This window comes from Hippichthys cyanospilos, chromosome 3 (genome assembly GCF_059441005.1).
Source record: "Hippichthys cyanospilos isolate Australia breed blue-spotted pipefish chromosome 3, RoL_Hcya_1.0, whole genome shotgun sequence".
NCBI lineage: Eukaryota > Metazoa > Chordata > Actinopteri > Syngnathiformes > Syngnathidae > Hippichthys > Hippichthys cyanospilos.
The window spans coordinates 18,199,602-18,214,066 of record NC_142371.1 but is presented as its reverse complement, the minus strand read 5'-3'; the positions used below and the strand labels follow the sequence as shown (position 1 = coordinate 18,214,066).

Genomic DNA, 14,465 nt, shown 5'->3' with positions numbered 1-14,465 from the left:
TTTTATGCGATAAAAGGGGCGTTTTAGCTTGTGGTGGTACTTTGCTAACCCATATTAGATGAGTCTGCTAGCCAGGTAGATGTTAAATTTATAGGGGGAATCCATTGTTAAAAACCGCCATTAAAACTAAATGAAAAGTGAATATTTCATTTTTATCCAAAGCCTTATGGAGCTAACAAAAAAAAGCACCATGTGACAGTATTTCACGTGGCATTTGCGCGTTAAGACATCTAAGGTTGGGAATTTTTCTTCTCTCTGTGTCACTACACCAATAAAAATACCATTAACAGAACTTTGATTGGGTTTCCTTGCTGAACTATCCATGTAGCATTGTCTCGCTAACGCTAATGATGTTCGCAAACTAGCCGTGTATCGTATGTTATGTGGTACATTTATAAAAGTATGACTTTATTTGTATTCAAGTTCATATTGTAACCATGGCAAAAAAAGGCACAAGCTAGCATAACCTTCACCAACCATACATGATTATATAGCTTATTACCCCTGGGGGGAAATTTTGACCCAACTCGGGCTTTTTGATCTTCTTTTATGTGTGATATCAAACACAAGTAAGCAATTGATTGCTTCATCTTCCAATTTATTTGCTCTTAAATTGAAAAGAAAAATGCACTGTTCCATTCAGGGCAATAACCCCCCCAGGGGTTAATGTTGAACTACTGAAATGAATGATGACTGACTAAAAGCTATTCATTCCAAGTCTAGCCATGTAGCTGATTTGATATTTATAGGGTGACTTCATTGTTAATCAACCTCTATCAACAATGTATGACGGAGAGCGGTGATGTTATCCAACCATAAATGTAGTCAATCGTTCTTATAATAAGGTAAATGTAACATTGCCTTCTGTAGCATTTCTGGGACGAGATTAATCTACCTGTGGTGATGGATTTATATTTAATAATCCAGACGGATAACAAGTATGAATATTTGAGTATCATTCCCTGAGATTACATAGCTAACATGTTAAGCCCTGTTGGATTAGCCTAGCATCAAACTACCACTCGTTTGTAATGTTGTCGTGCTCATTAGCTATCCACATTTAATATGTAAAGGGCAAATGAAATGCATCAAAAAACACCAACAAATACATATGAGAATTACATTAGTGCATCATCAAAACATTTCGTGTCATATCGCCTTTTTAAAGTCGTTTAATTTGTATGTTTTTACTTTGTTTCCAGTGAGTCAGGATTCATTTACAAGTCCACACGAGCAAGAATATTTATTTTGTTTTTTTTTTGAACATGTAAGTTTACTTAAGGGAGTGTGTAATTTTTCACATGTAAGTTTTAATGGCATTACGGTAAATACAGCAATATACACTCCTCCTCTGGCTGCCTGTAGCTATATATAAGACATTGCGACCTCCGGAATGCCACCCCCCATGTAATATAATTGTATGATAACTAGACCTGCAATTTTATTTAAAACATACTGTTAGTTGTTAAGACCACAATTATTTGCCGGTTTTTGACCTTTAGAATAATTTATTTGGTTTGAATGAAAAACGATCTAAATCTTGCGTATTGTCGCTGTAAGTTTAGTTTGGGGTCATGCAAAGTGCTTCCTTTGTGATGTCATTCAGCCTGACAATGCTAACGTCAGACGCAACAGCCCAAAACGGTTTGATACATACCTGTTTTTACGCGTGTTCAATATCAGCCGTAGCTCACGTCAATTTTATGTTTGTTAGTTCTACGGTGGGAATCGTGGATGAAAAGTGCAAGCAAACCGGCATATTATCGTAACCTGACTTTTTCGTATCCATTATCTTTTCTCTAATGCACTGCGGCGCATTTTGTTTGACGCTTTTTGCCTCACGGTGGAGTAAATCCAGACAGGCCGGGCTCAGGGTCAGCGCCCGGCGCTAACCGCTGCTGGACAACGGTCGCGGGGTTGCACGCTGGGCATCAGGCCGTCTTCCTAAAAAGCACCTAGAGGCCCCGAACCCCTGACAGCCGGCGCCAAGCCCTCGCGCCGCTGTGCCGTGCTGCCATTCCGCCGGCTTTACTAGCCTGCTAGCACCCTCTAGTAAATCTCCTCCTTTATTGTGCCAATTGAAGCGCGTCTGCGCTGCCAGATATTGCTAAACGCAGAGCAGCGGATGCTCGCTGGCATCTCCTGACCTAAATCATCCCGCGTGCTGACGGCGAGCTGAGGATTACGGCGCTCTTCTGCTGTTCTCTCTTGGCGCTGGCAGAAGTGTGGACGCTTCACGGAAACTAGACCTTGTCGCTCGTGTTGAACAAGCAGGTGCTGTATTGTATGCCGGCGCGTCGTGGGGCGAGGTTAGATTCTGACGCTATGAGTAGGTATGGTACAGATACAAAGTATCGGTGCTTCGATACTTGTATTGGCGGGTCTCTCGGAGCAGTTTGAAGGGAAAAATTCAAAATGAGGCGCCAAAATGAGGAGATTGCAAAGTAGCCCATAATTTCATGACAATAAAAAGCATCGATTTAACTTCAAAGAGGCAGCTCGTTGACTCAGCTCTTTTTGCTCCCGCAAAAAATACAATAGAGAATTATTTTTACTTTTTTGCTCTGGTCAGGGGCGTAGCCTCAAGATTTGGAGTCTCAAGTTTTGGTCTATGGACTTGCTATGGACTTCTATGAGGGTGAACAAGGGTGCCCTGCACAGCTAGGGTTTCAGGAAATAAAATCTTTGTATTTTACTATATCATTTAAATTAAAATATGCAGGTAGTGTCAATAATTGGGAGGAAAAATACTGCACGTATGTAAAAATGACAACAAAAAAATTAGTTTGCTTTTGGCTTTGGCCTTCCTGTGTGGAGTTTGCAGGTTCTCCCTGTGCCTGCGAGTATTTTCTCCAGGTATTCTGGTTTCCTCCAAACTTCCCCAAAACGCTAGGCACGTTTACCAGAGATAGCAGTCTAATTTTTTGGACAAGCAACTAAGAAGATGGATGGATGGAGAAATCCGATGTTGCTATTCATGTGTGGAGTTTGCATGCTCTACCTGTGCCTGCTTGGGTTTTCTCCAGGCACTCCGGTTTCCTCCCACGTTCCCCAAAACGCTAGGCATATCGCCTAGAGATAGCATTCTATTTTTTTTAGGACAAGCGGCTAAGAAGATGGATGGATGGAGAAATCCGATGTTGCTATTCATGTGTGGAGTTTGCATGTTCTCCCTGTGCCTGCTTGGGTTTTCCCCAGGTACTCTGGTTTCCTCCCACGTTCCCCAAAACACTAGGCATATCGGCTAGAGATAGCAGTCTATTTTTTTAGGACAAGAAGTGGACGATGTGCCAGACGAGGAACTATCCCGACACCGTTTGAGCCGATACGAGCGTTTACCGGCTCGACTTGTGTTTTTTCTTATTGTGGACTCGACAATACACATTGAGGGCGAGTCTGGCTGTTGCCCGCATTTTTCCAATGCAGTGTTTAGTCTTTTCGCTGTCAAACAAGCTTTTTAAAAAAAATACTGCGCCGCACACCGGAGAGGAAAGTGTGAGTTGAGAGAGTGAGCCAGCCCGTTATACGGCTGACGAGTCATACGGGAGCTCTGATTTAGATGCCGCCGCCGCCGCCGCCGCCGCTTCTTGGCTGCAATGCTCACGCGCTGCAAGAAATACTGCCGAGTGAATGTCAGCGTCCTCGCCTGTTGGGATTCCAAAACAAGTCCGAGCAGAATTTAAGAGGCTTCTCTTTGCGGTTCGGCCAATCAAATGGAGGCTCCTGTTGGGAGGGGGCGCTGCTGGTTGTGAGGGGAGGAGGAGGGGGGGGGGGGGGGGGTGTTTTTCCCTTCATGCCTTCCAGGAGGCCCTGTCATTTCGCTGCATCACTTTGTCACTCACTCACACTCTTCCTTCACCACCTCCTCTTCTTCTTCTTCTTCATCTAATTCCCGCCCGCCTCTGCTCCATTCATCATGGTCAACCCCCGCATGGCCTCCACCTGTTTTGTCGACACACACACACACACACACACACACACACACACACACACACACACACACACGCGCCCGGCGAGCGTGCATGGCTTGCAACAAGCACTTCCTTCGCTGACTTCTTTGTGATTTGTGGCCAGCAGCGGCAGCCTTGGACGGGAGCTTAGCGGGTGAAGGGCAAAGTGGCGGAGACTTTTTTTTTTTTTTTTTTCTTTTTCCCTGTGTGTGACGTGGCGAACGAGCGCTCGCGAGGCAGCGGCGGGAAATGTCAACGTAGCGAGGGGCTACCTGGACACGCGCCACTTCACCCGGGTGGGCCGACCCCGTTGTCGAGCTTGAAGGCGCACAAAATACGCCATTAATCTTTCCCCGTCGGAAAGGACGTCTGACCTAGTTGAACAAGCCGATATCCGGAGAGTTCGCTCGTATTTGGCTCGCCGTCGCCGTACTTTGTAGGATGCTACATTTGCCGTAGTTACACATTAAACAACTGATGTAATGTACTTATATACATATATAAACTGTTATTTTGCCATCAAAAACACTCTTTTTTGTTGTGGATGTTTTCAGATGCTACTAAAAAAAACGTTTTTGCGTCAAAGACACAGTTGCGCAGAAAACACGTCACAAAAAAAGCACATTTTTGCCTTTTGTCCAAAAAAGATAAGAAAAGATTTTCAAACAGTGATGACTAAAGAACGGAATAATTTTCTTTTCAATTTAAGAGCAAAGTAATTGGAACTTGTTGGAAAATGGTGTTTTAGTGACTTTTGCAGAACATTGTGGGCCGTTTTTTTTAAGCCATATATGGTTGCACGTTGCAATCTTAGTGGTGTAACTTTCTGGTGGAGAAGCTCGTGTCAATTTTTTTTTTTTTTTTTAAATTAAGTACCCCCTAAACAGTGCATGAGAAGGAACCCCTTCAAAAGAGTCAAGCATGTGTGACAGATAACCACGGAAGTGTAGCGGTATCTCTCGGCGCAGGTTTTGCAAAGTAGTTACCTCAACACGATTTAGCAATAAGTCGCATCATCTTCCAATGTATTTGCTCTTATTTCGAAAAGCAAAACGTACTGCCTAAAAAGCATCCAATTAAATTTGCCGATACTCTCAAAATCGGACACGCTTGAGAACCGCTGCCTCCATGTCGAAAAAATTTGCGATTTCGTCCAAAAAGATACGAAAGTAATTATTTATCATCGGAACTCATGTTCACGCCATTTACACTCTAGAAACACGACCCGAGCCCCTCCTCTTTTTTCTCCTTTCACTCTTTGGTGCTTTCCCCTCTTGGCAAAACTCACACTTTTTCTTCTTCTCCTCCAACCCCGCCCCTTCCTCCTCCCCCCCCTCCCGCAGAGCCGTCAGTGAACCCGTCCAACGCCGGCGTGGTGGCGGGGGCGGTGATCGGCTCGCTGCTGGCCCTGCTCTTGGTGGCCGCCCTGGTGGCCGTGCTGGTGGCCCGCAGCCGGCGCCAGCAGCAGGGCTACCGGGCCAACGGCGCCGGCGACTTGAAGGCGCGCATATTCGGCGGCGGCAAGAAGGCCAGCAAGAACGGCACGGGCGGCGGCGCGGGCAACAACAACGGCCCCGCGTACGTCTACGACGACGGCTCGTCCCGCCCGGGCGAGAAGAACAACCACGGCCCCCTCCCCGCCGGCGGGCGGCCCGAGGCGGTGGCCGCCACGCCCACCGCCCAGGACATCCTGCTCAGCGGCGAGCTGGACGACGCCGAGAGGAGGAAGTTCGACGAGCTGGAGGAAGAGGAGCGGTACGACCGCTTCTCGGGCGCCGCCCCCATCCTGCAGCTGCGCCCCCCCGACCGGCAGGGCGACGTGATCGGAGACTACCTGGACGACGACATGGAATCCCAGCGCGACGGATCCGTCATCTCTCGGACGGCCGTTTACGTTTGAGGCCGGAGGGGGCGGGGCCGGCGTCCGGGAGGGATTTTCCGGCCTCCGTCCCGTCCGGATCCGGATCCGGACGAGGGAGCCCGACCGCTCTTTTGTTTGAAAAACGGAACGATGTGATTTCCATTTACGCTATTATTAATCGCGCCGTGGCCCCGATCCGGACTGGGGGAGGAGCCGGTGACTGCAGTATATATGTCCTGGCTTCGGTGGACGCAAAAGACGGAATCCGGAGGACTCCCGCTAACCTGCGCCCGTCTCGGGTCTCCTTCGGGAAACCGCTTCTTGGGGCGAGCGGCGGCAGGTGTAGCCGCTCGTGACGGGCGCGGAATGCTTGCGAGGGGATTTGTTGGCAGACGTCTCTTGTCTTCGTTTGTTTTTGGGTTTTTTTCTCCCCCCGCCTCCTCGACGCCGTCTCCGCCTTTCCCGTCAAAGCTCCCAATCACTCGCGCCGAGTCTGCGGCCGTCGCCTCCATTGATTTCAACTGGAGGTAGCTCTGGCGGAATTTTTACCGAAGTCCGAGAGATTGACCGGAGAAGCTTGTCACTTTTGATTCCGCCGTTTTCTTTTTTCTGCAAGGAACATTTTTGTTTTTCACCAGAAATCTACCGGGGGGGGCGCTTTGAAATGTCACATTTTTAGAATTGCCACAGCTTTCCTTTTTGATCCATTTTTTTTTTTTTTTTGGCGTTGGCATGTCTACAGTTAGCAAAATGAAGACCAAGGTGAATACCTCGCTAAGCAGCTAGCACGGCTAACGTCAGTTCTGACGTGACTCGGCAAAGCGAGGAGCGCAGAAAAGTAGAGTGGCGAGTGACTCCTTCCCTGACAATTCATTCTTCTTTTACTCCATTCTGATTTAATTCAAAGGAATTCAGTCGTTTTACTATTCTGTTTATTCATGTTTCCACGGAATGCGTTCAATGGAAATGAACAAGTCATAATACCACAAAACCAGCATATTTTTTCTCATTATCAGAATCTTACATCATGCCGTTCCTATTAGGGCTTTCCTGGCTCGGCGGCGGTATCGCCGTTCAACGTTTCAAGGTTACGGACGGCACGCAACGAGCTAGCTTTCGTACGTATTGTCTGTTGGAGGATCGTTTGCTAATCGTTCCGGCCTTGAGCGAGTCATTACTAAAGTAATGACTGGATGGAACTCATTCAATCCAAAAGACGTATTTTGAACATTTTTTTAAAATTATTTTTTAACAAGACCAGACATTCAATTCCAGGTACTTAAAAAAAAAAAATGACTGTAGGATCTAAAAATGGCCGATACTACTAAAGTAATTGATTACCTTAGGTAATTAAGTAGTTGACTAATTGTAGCACTTAAATACTTCTTAAGGAATCAATTACTTTACAATTTAGTTCATTTAAGGGGGGGGGCGTAATCTGTTTTATTTTTTAAAAAGTGCTACTTAGACGCATGCGCTGCCTGTCAAGCGGCGGTAACGTCGTCGAAGCTAAACGTTGAAAGGAAGTTAGCGAATCCTTCAAAATAAACTAGTTCTAATCCAAGTAACATGACACATTTTCTGTTAATTCAGGGCACTAAAAAAAAACAAAATCAAGTTGTTGTTTTTTGCCCAATTGACGCCATTGTTTTTTCTCTTGATTGACGTTAGCTAGCTGGTCGACCATTGGACGGCGGGCCTCAGATTGAATATCGGGAGTTTTAAAAATTGACAGTATCTTTGGGATTGAATGAAGCGGAGTTGGCACGTTGCTGCTCACTTATTAGATTTCCAAGTCCAACATATGATGGAGTGTCCCTTTTTGTCCCGCCGAGGCCGTCCTCTTTGGCATTGTCAAAGCGCAAAGTGAGCCAAACGCCGGCGAGGTAGCGCCTACAACAGCTGCGCCTTTATTCCGCCTCCCGATAGCGCATCGCGTCTCTGCCTGCCCCTTCGCATAAATACCCAAACCCGTTTTTTTTTTTGGGCCTCACAGCCACAAAACTTTTCGTGGCGTATAAAGCGGAACGCTTTTATTCCCCTTGGAAACGCTGACACAGTGTTCACATGCAAAAGCGTCCAGCCGGGCGCCGGCAGCTAAAAGGTAGATGGTAAACAAGAGAGTGACAGGAGTGAGGTGTAGCCGAGCTGACGGGGTCAAAGGGCGCGGGGAATCTGCGGAACGGCGGGGGGCGGCGTCTCGTCACGAACCCGCTTGAAGTTTAATAAAACGTGAAGTTGCCGAAACAACATTTTGTCACGTAACAAAGCTTCAGCGGCATATATATATATATATATATATATATATATATATATATATATATATATATATTTGTCGAATAATGAATTCAATGCAAGCTCAGGAAAAATGGACGTCTATAGTCGTCATTGGCATTGAATGAGCTACAATTTTTTTTCCGCCAAATGGCAAATTAAATTAGTTATTTGCAGCAAGTAATACATTTTTATTCTTTTATAAATGCCAGTAACTCAATTATTCGATAAATGCTTTTATAAATGCAAGTCGTTCAATTACTGCTAACCCAGGAAAAATGGACGTCTATAGTCGTCATTGGCAATGAATGAGTTAACTAAAATATTCTTTTTTTATAAATTAATTTCAGACAGAAGTTTCAGCCCTCTCAAATAAAGCAGAATCTCTTGAAAAAAAATCATTTTAAGAGTCAACGCTTGTGCCGTATTTTGGTTTTTCCATCTAAAGCAATTCATATCAAAGGGAAAGTTTTGAAATAAGATATCAGGGAGCTGAAATTTCACCCAGATGCCTACAACATTTCAAATTTTAACTTGGCACAACTACTTAGTTATCACACGACCAGGAGAGCGCCATCACTTGACTAAAATAATGTAAGAATGATGTGGAGGAAAATGACCCAAAAATGATCAAAATACGACACGGGTTAAAGACAAAATACGAACCTTTTACTGCTGAAAATATCAAAAGTTAATTGTCCCCTTCAAATGTCAAAAAATGTCCATTTTTTAATTCTCATTTGTAACTTCTATCTAAAACTAGTATCGGCTGCTACTGCGGGTAACGATACCTTGGATGAAGGCAAGGTATTTTTTTGAAACTTTTTCCTCTTTCTTTTTTTGGCGCTTATTGTGATGCATCAAGCAGGCTATGAGGGCACGTGACACGACAGCCCCGGGGCGTCGACGTCGGCCGGCGGACGGGTGGCGCCCTGCGCGCCTCGCGCGGCCGCATTAGCATCTATAGATTTTCCTCTGAGATCATGCAATATTTTTCTCCATTAGCGCATGCCGTTAAGTGTGGAGAATTGATTGGGGGACATAAAAGCTTTGCCTCGGCCGGCCGACTTGTATTGACTAACAGGCGCCACGCGGGCTAACGGCCATTTATGATGCGGCCCCGGGCTCGATCGTCTCCCGACTGTTAATTCATCACGCTAACGAGCCGGCGGAGGCCCCCCCGGCCCTTCCCTCCCCCGGCCGTTCCCTCGCCGTTTAGTCGGGCGCTGGGGAAAATGTTCCGTCGGCCCGCTTTTCTCGCGCGGGGTCCCGAAGCGCGCCGCCGGTCGGCGGGTCAAACGCCGGCTAAATCGCCGCCCGAGGGGGCGGTGACTGTACTCGGCCTTTTAACTTTGAAAAGCCTTGTTGAGCCTCGCGGACCGCTCATTTTTACTGAAAGAAAACAAATGCCAATTTATGGGCAAGGGATGCCGCTTTTTATTCCTCGGGCTAGCTTGGAAGCTAACAGAAGCGGTGCTAGCTTAGAAGCTAGACTGTACAGTAATCTAGTCCTGGATGCTACGGTTTCAAATTTTAAAGACAAGTATTAACTCATTGAATGCCAGGATCGACTTAAGTCGTTCATTCGAATCAAAGCATTTGAATTAAAATTTAAAAAATCAATTTTATTTGTATAGCTCTGAATCGCCAACGTCTCAAAGGGCTTCACGGGTGAAAAGAGGTCATAGCGAGACTTCGTCGTACAGAGATGTCTTTTCATTATAAGTACACAACAGCATCCCCTGCTCAAAGCTCCCAGAAATTGAAGGAAAAAATCAAAAACCTCAATTTGGGGGAAATCAGAAACCTTCACAGGGGACCACAAGTGGGAGGAATTTAGGTATATTATGTATACATTGCTTCATTGACCCAAAATAGTAAATAAAAATCGCACAGCAAATTGTGTGACCCTAACCGGTCCCCAAATTGAAGCATTTTCATTGAATAAAGAATGTTTCAGTTTTTCCATTGTAACATTACTAGCTGAATATGTCAGCTTACATGCTTCTTCACCAGCCGCACTCAACAAGAAAGAAAAAAATGGGAGATTGGTTGCTGGAAAATTAGAGTTTGAGTCCGGAAAAACATTTAGCGTTGCAATTACTAAAAGTGGCTGGCATTGAATGACTTCCTTTTGGAATTGAAGGGAGTTGCGCAACATCCGTTATTCCGGGAAATCGATTTTTATAAGGCACCGCTGCGGAGCAAAAGCAGTACATCGACTCTACAATTTATGACCGAGTTCAGTATTCAGTATTGAATTTCTACTTAAGTAGGAACACGCTTTAACACCAACAATGCAGTCACAAGTACCGTACATTTTTCTATTAAAAAAAAAAATAAAAAAATCAATGTGTAATAAACAGTACAATGAAAAACAAATACGGCTCGAATTCAGTGTGCGGTATTGAATATGTGCTCAAGTCGTAACATGCGACAACACTAGCCTATGCTAGCACAGACATAAAGTCACAAGTACGGCTACATTTTTCTGTTACAAAACACACAACAAAAACGACCTTGCGTAATAAACAAGCCAATGAAAACTAACATGATTACGTCATGTTGTTGTCGACATCTCACATGGTTGCGCAAGCTAGCTAGCCGCGCGCCGTTTGTAACCTTCAACTTGTTCCGAGCCGTGGACCTCGTTTTGGAGCGCGAAATGAGACGGAAGATAAAACCGTCTGCATGTGACGCATTTTGACCAATAGGAAGACGGCTTGATTATTCCAAAAAATTTGTCCATTCTGTAAATTGTACGAATGACTAACTGAGGCCACTGCCATCAACAAAAAGGAAACAAATTCCCAGTTAATACGCGAGATTTTTCACAGCCACCTATAAGTAAAAAAAAAAAAAAATCAAGATGTTATTTTTGCACTTGTGTGTGTGTCACTGAGATACTGTGTGTAATATTTGATGAATCGGGGTCGAAAATAGCAACAATGAAACGGGGAACGTTTAAAGTCGTAATGGGGAAAACGAAGCCTCATGAAGCACTTGTGATATATTTCCCTCCTCTAGATGGTGCTCTTGGCTTTCAAGAAAACAGCTAGTGCATTGAAATATGACATTTTCGCGGCATTTTTAAACCAAGAGTGCCCAAGTGTTTCGCGAGGCTTCATTTCACGTCACTATTTCAATCTATGTAAATTTTTTGGTGTTTGAGGTGTCTCTGTATACTATAAATGTAAGCATCTTTATTTTTATTGTGACGAAAACAAAAAAAAATAACGTGGATATTTATGGAAATGTAAATGAACGATGTAAAGGAAATATCGTGGTGAATGTACACTTTTACAGCTCGGCAGGTTTTCTTATTTGAGTTTTGTTGGGTTTTTTCTGCTTCTAGCTTTTTTTCTACACAATAAGCACACCATTGTTTGCACATTTGGCTCTCCGGGGTAGCAAAAAAAAAAAAAAATGCACATACAAGTCATAATTTATCAGCTAGCATCGTGAGATGAGTAGAAACTTGAGCGAGTGTGCGGCGAGGGGAAAAAAAAACAAACTTACGGGCGAAGCGAACTTGTTGTTATTTTGCTGTCGTGGCGGCGACGGCGAGAAACATTCGCCCACTCGTAGCCGCTCTCATTATGCTCCACTCCCACGGCCCAACTGCGCTCGTACCTGCCATCGCCTGACGCCGCACACGCGCATCTAAAAAAAAAAAAAATGGATTCCATATATAGCCGTTGGTTTGGAAAGAGTCCGATTGAAAATGATATATATTTTTTTTATGCCCACTTTGCTGTACTTGTACATTGCAATGACAGCTTTTGCCGTTGTCGTGGTTGCTTGCACATGACATTTTTTTTTGGGGGGGGGGGCCAATGGGAAGGGACCATATAGTGAGAATTTTACATGAAATTTTTGCTCCACTAGGTGATGCTCTTGTACCAGCTAAAGGAGCAAAACAAATATAATCTCAAAAATCCTTCATGACGCTTCATTTTCCCGAAATGACTTGACTTTAGAGCTGCACGATTATGTCCAAAATAATAATCACAATTGAAATCACGATTATTAATCACGGTGAATCATCACATTTGGTCAAACGTCTATTGTGAATTTCCCTACGGGGATGAATAAAGTATCTATCTATCTATCTATCTATCTATCTATCTATCTATCTATCTATCTATCTTTATTGCATTTTTTTAAAATAAGCGCTAAACAAGGCTTGATTATTACAAATAATAATAAAATAAAATAATAATTGATAACACAACCAATGAAGAAAAGTAGGCCTACTTCGATCCAAGCACATTATTTATTTTTAAGCAAATTTTCATCAATTAGCAATCAAAATGTCTCATTCCATCATTTCCAACCAAATTTATTCCAGTTTTGGGTCTCAATTGACAGCTAGCATGGAATATACTAGGAATCAGGTGAGAAACTCAGCGCCATTTCACACTGGTAAATAATATATTAGGGCGATTAAAAAAAAAAGAGGCTTTTGTCATGCAAACGTGGGAAACATTGCCCCCTGGTGGTAGGATGACAACGTGCTTATTTGACTTGCAATTAAAAAAAAAAAAAAGGGTTTGATTATTTAAATGTTATCGACGAGCATGAGCTTAATTAATCGGGTCAGCCAAAAACGTGTTTTAACCATTGCGTGAGCCAATCGGGAAGAAAAAAAAAAAATCAACACGCAACAGGAGAATCAATCAGAATGTTTCGGAAACGGTCGACGATTGCTTTGTAGCTTTGTTCGGAAAAATGCTCAAATGTGAAGTGGTTGAGTTAGCGAGCTCATTTCCCATTCATAGAATCGATATTTGATGTTCGGATAGAATTGAACGATAAATTACTATATTGATAGTTTGTCGCATCCATTAGCCGCTAGTAACTCTCGTGCCGTTAACGGAATCAATATTGGATGATGTATCTTGAGGGAGACACATTTTTAGCTCACTCCTGGTGAATGCTAATTTGCGCAACAGAATTAACTTTTTATTTTTATTTTTGCATCCATTGACGTGACGTTTGATGATGTATCTTGAGAAAGAGCCACACGAACCACCGCCATATCCATATTTTTAGCCCGCTCCTGTTGAATGCTAACTTGGCCGAGCTAGCTAGCGGCAAAACAAACAATTTCTCACATTTATAAAATCGATATTGGATGATGTATTAAGAGAGAGAGACACACGAACTACCGAAGTAATCGACATTTTTAGCCCAATTCTGGTGAATGCTAACTTAGCCAAGCTAGCGAGTGGCAAAACAAGCAACTCCTCTCTTAGTCATGAAATTGATATTCAATGATGTATTATGAGAGCTAGTGAAAAGAAATAAGATGTTACTGATATTTTTAGCTAATTTCTGCCGATTGCGGCAAAACAAGCAACTTTTCTCACATTCATGAAATCGATATTTGATTTATTATGAGCCACTACGATATCAACATTTTTAGCCCATTCTTCGTTAATGCTAACTTAGCCAAGTGAGCTAGCGGCAAAACAAGCAACTTCTCACATTCATGAAATCGATATTTGATGAGGTATCATGAAAGCCTTGGCGATATTTGCATTTTCAGCCCACTTTTGGCGAATGCTAGCTTAATCGAGCAAGCTAGCAACTTATAGCGACTATTGATATTATTATTTTGCTACTGTAATCTAAAGCCAACATATCGATATTAATGTTTAGTGGATCCTGTGTTAGCCTAGGTGGCAAACGGCTCTGCTAGCAACTTTTTATTTTATTTTTAATTTTTTTACCCCCACTAACCATCTTCTTAATTTTTTTTTTTTCAAGCTGGTTGCTTCTTGGTGCTTTCATTTCCGATTCGAGCAGTCAGGTCACGCGTTTAAAATAAAATGCTATTTTTTTTTAATTTTCATTTTCGATGTCTTATTACACATAGCAGCAGTGTTCACACTATTGTGTTGGACTTTTTATTTGATGAAACTACAAAGCCTTAACATCCTTCATCTCACCCTCGGGAAAAAAAAAATATTCCTTTGTAAATATTATAAATATATAAATATGTAGCAGAAGAAAAAAAAATGAAGTACTAATTTATGGTGTCACGTTTTGTGTATTGCTCAGTGACGGCAAAGCATGAAGGGTTTTTATTTGCTGTTTTTTTTGTTTTTTTTTTAATTTTCGCTGTTGTTTATAATTGAATAAGTTTTCCTTAGCGAGCGCTTTAATCTGGAGTGCGATTGCTGCCAAAACGCTTGCTGGTCTATACAATTTGAAATGTACACGCGCAGCGCTCGGAAATGTGCTTTTTATCGACTGCTCTGTGGAAATTGTTTTTCTATCTTTCTTTCACCTGTTTTCATTTTTTTTTTCTTTTTTAAATATTGATTTTTCAAGCGGCGGATAAATGGGGAAAAAAAAACCAAACAGGTGAATTA

The 14,465-nt window shown here is 43.2% G+C and overlaps 1 protein-coding gene across 1 annotated transcript in view; it reads left to right on the top strand.

The window, feature by feature from the left end:
- The window catches only part of LOC148426045 (nectin-2), a 124,717-nt gene that overhangs the window by 75,166 nt on the left and 35,086 nt on the right, over positions 1 to 14,465 (top strand). The window lies entirely within an intron of this gene.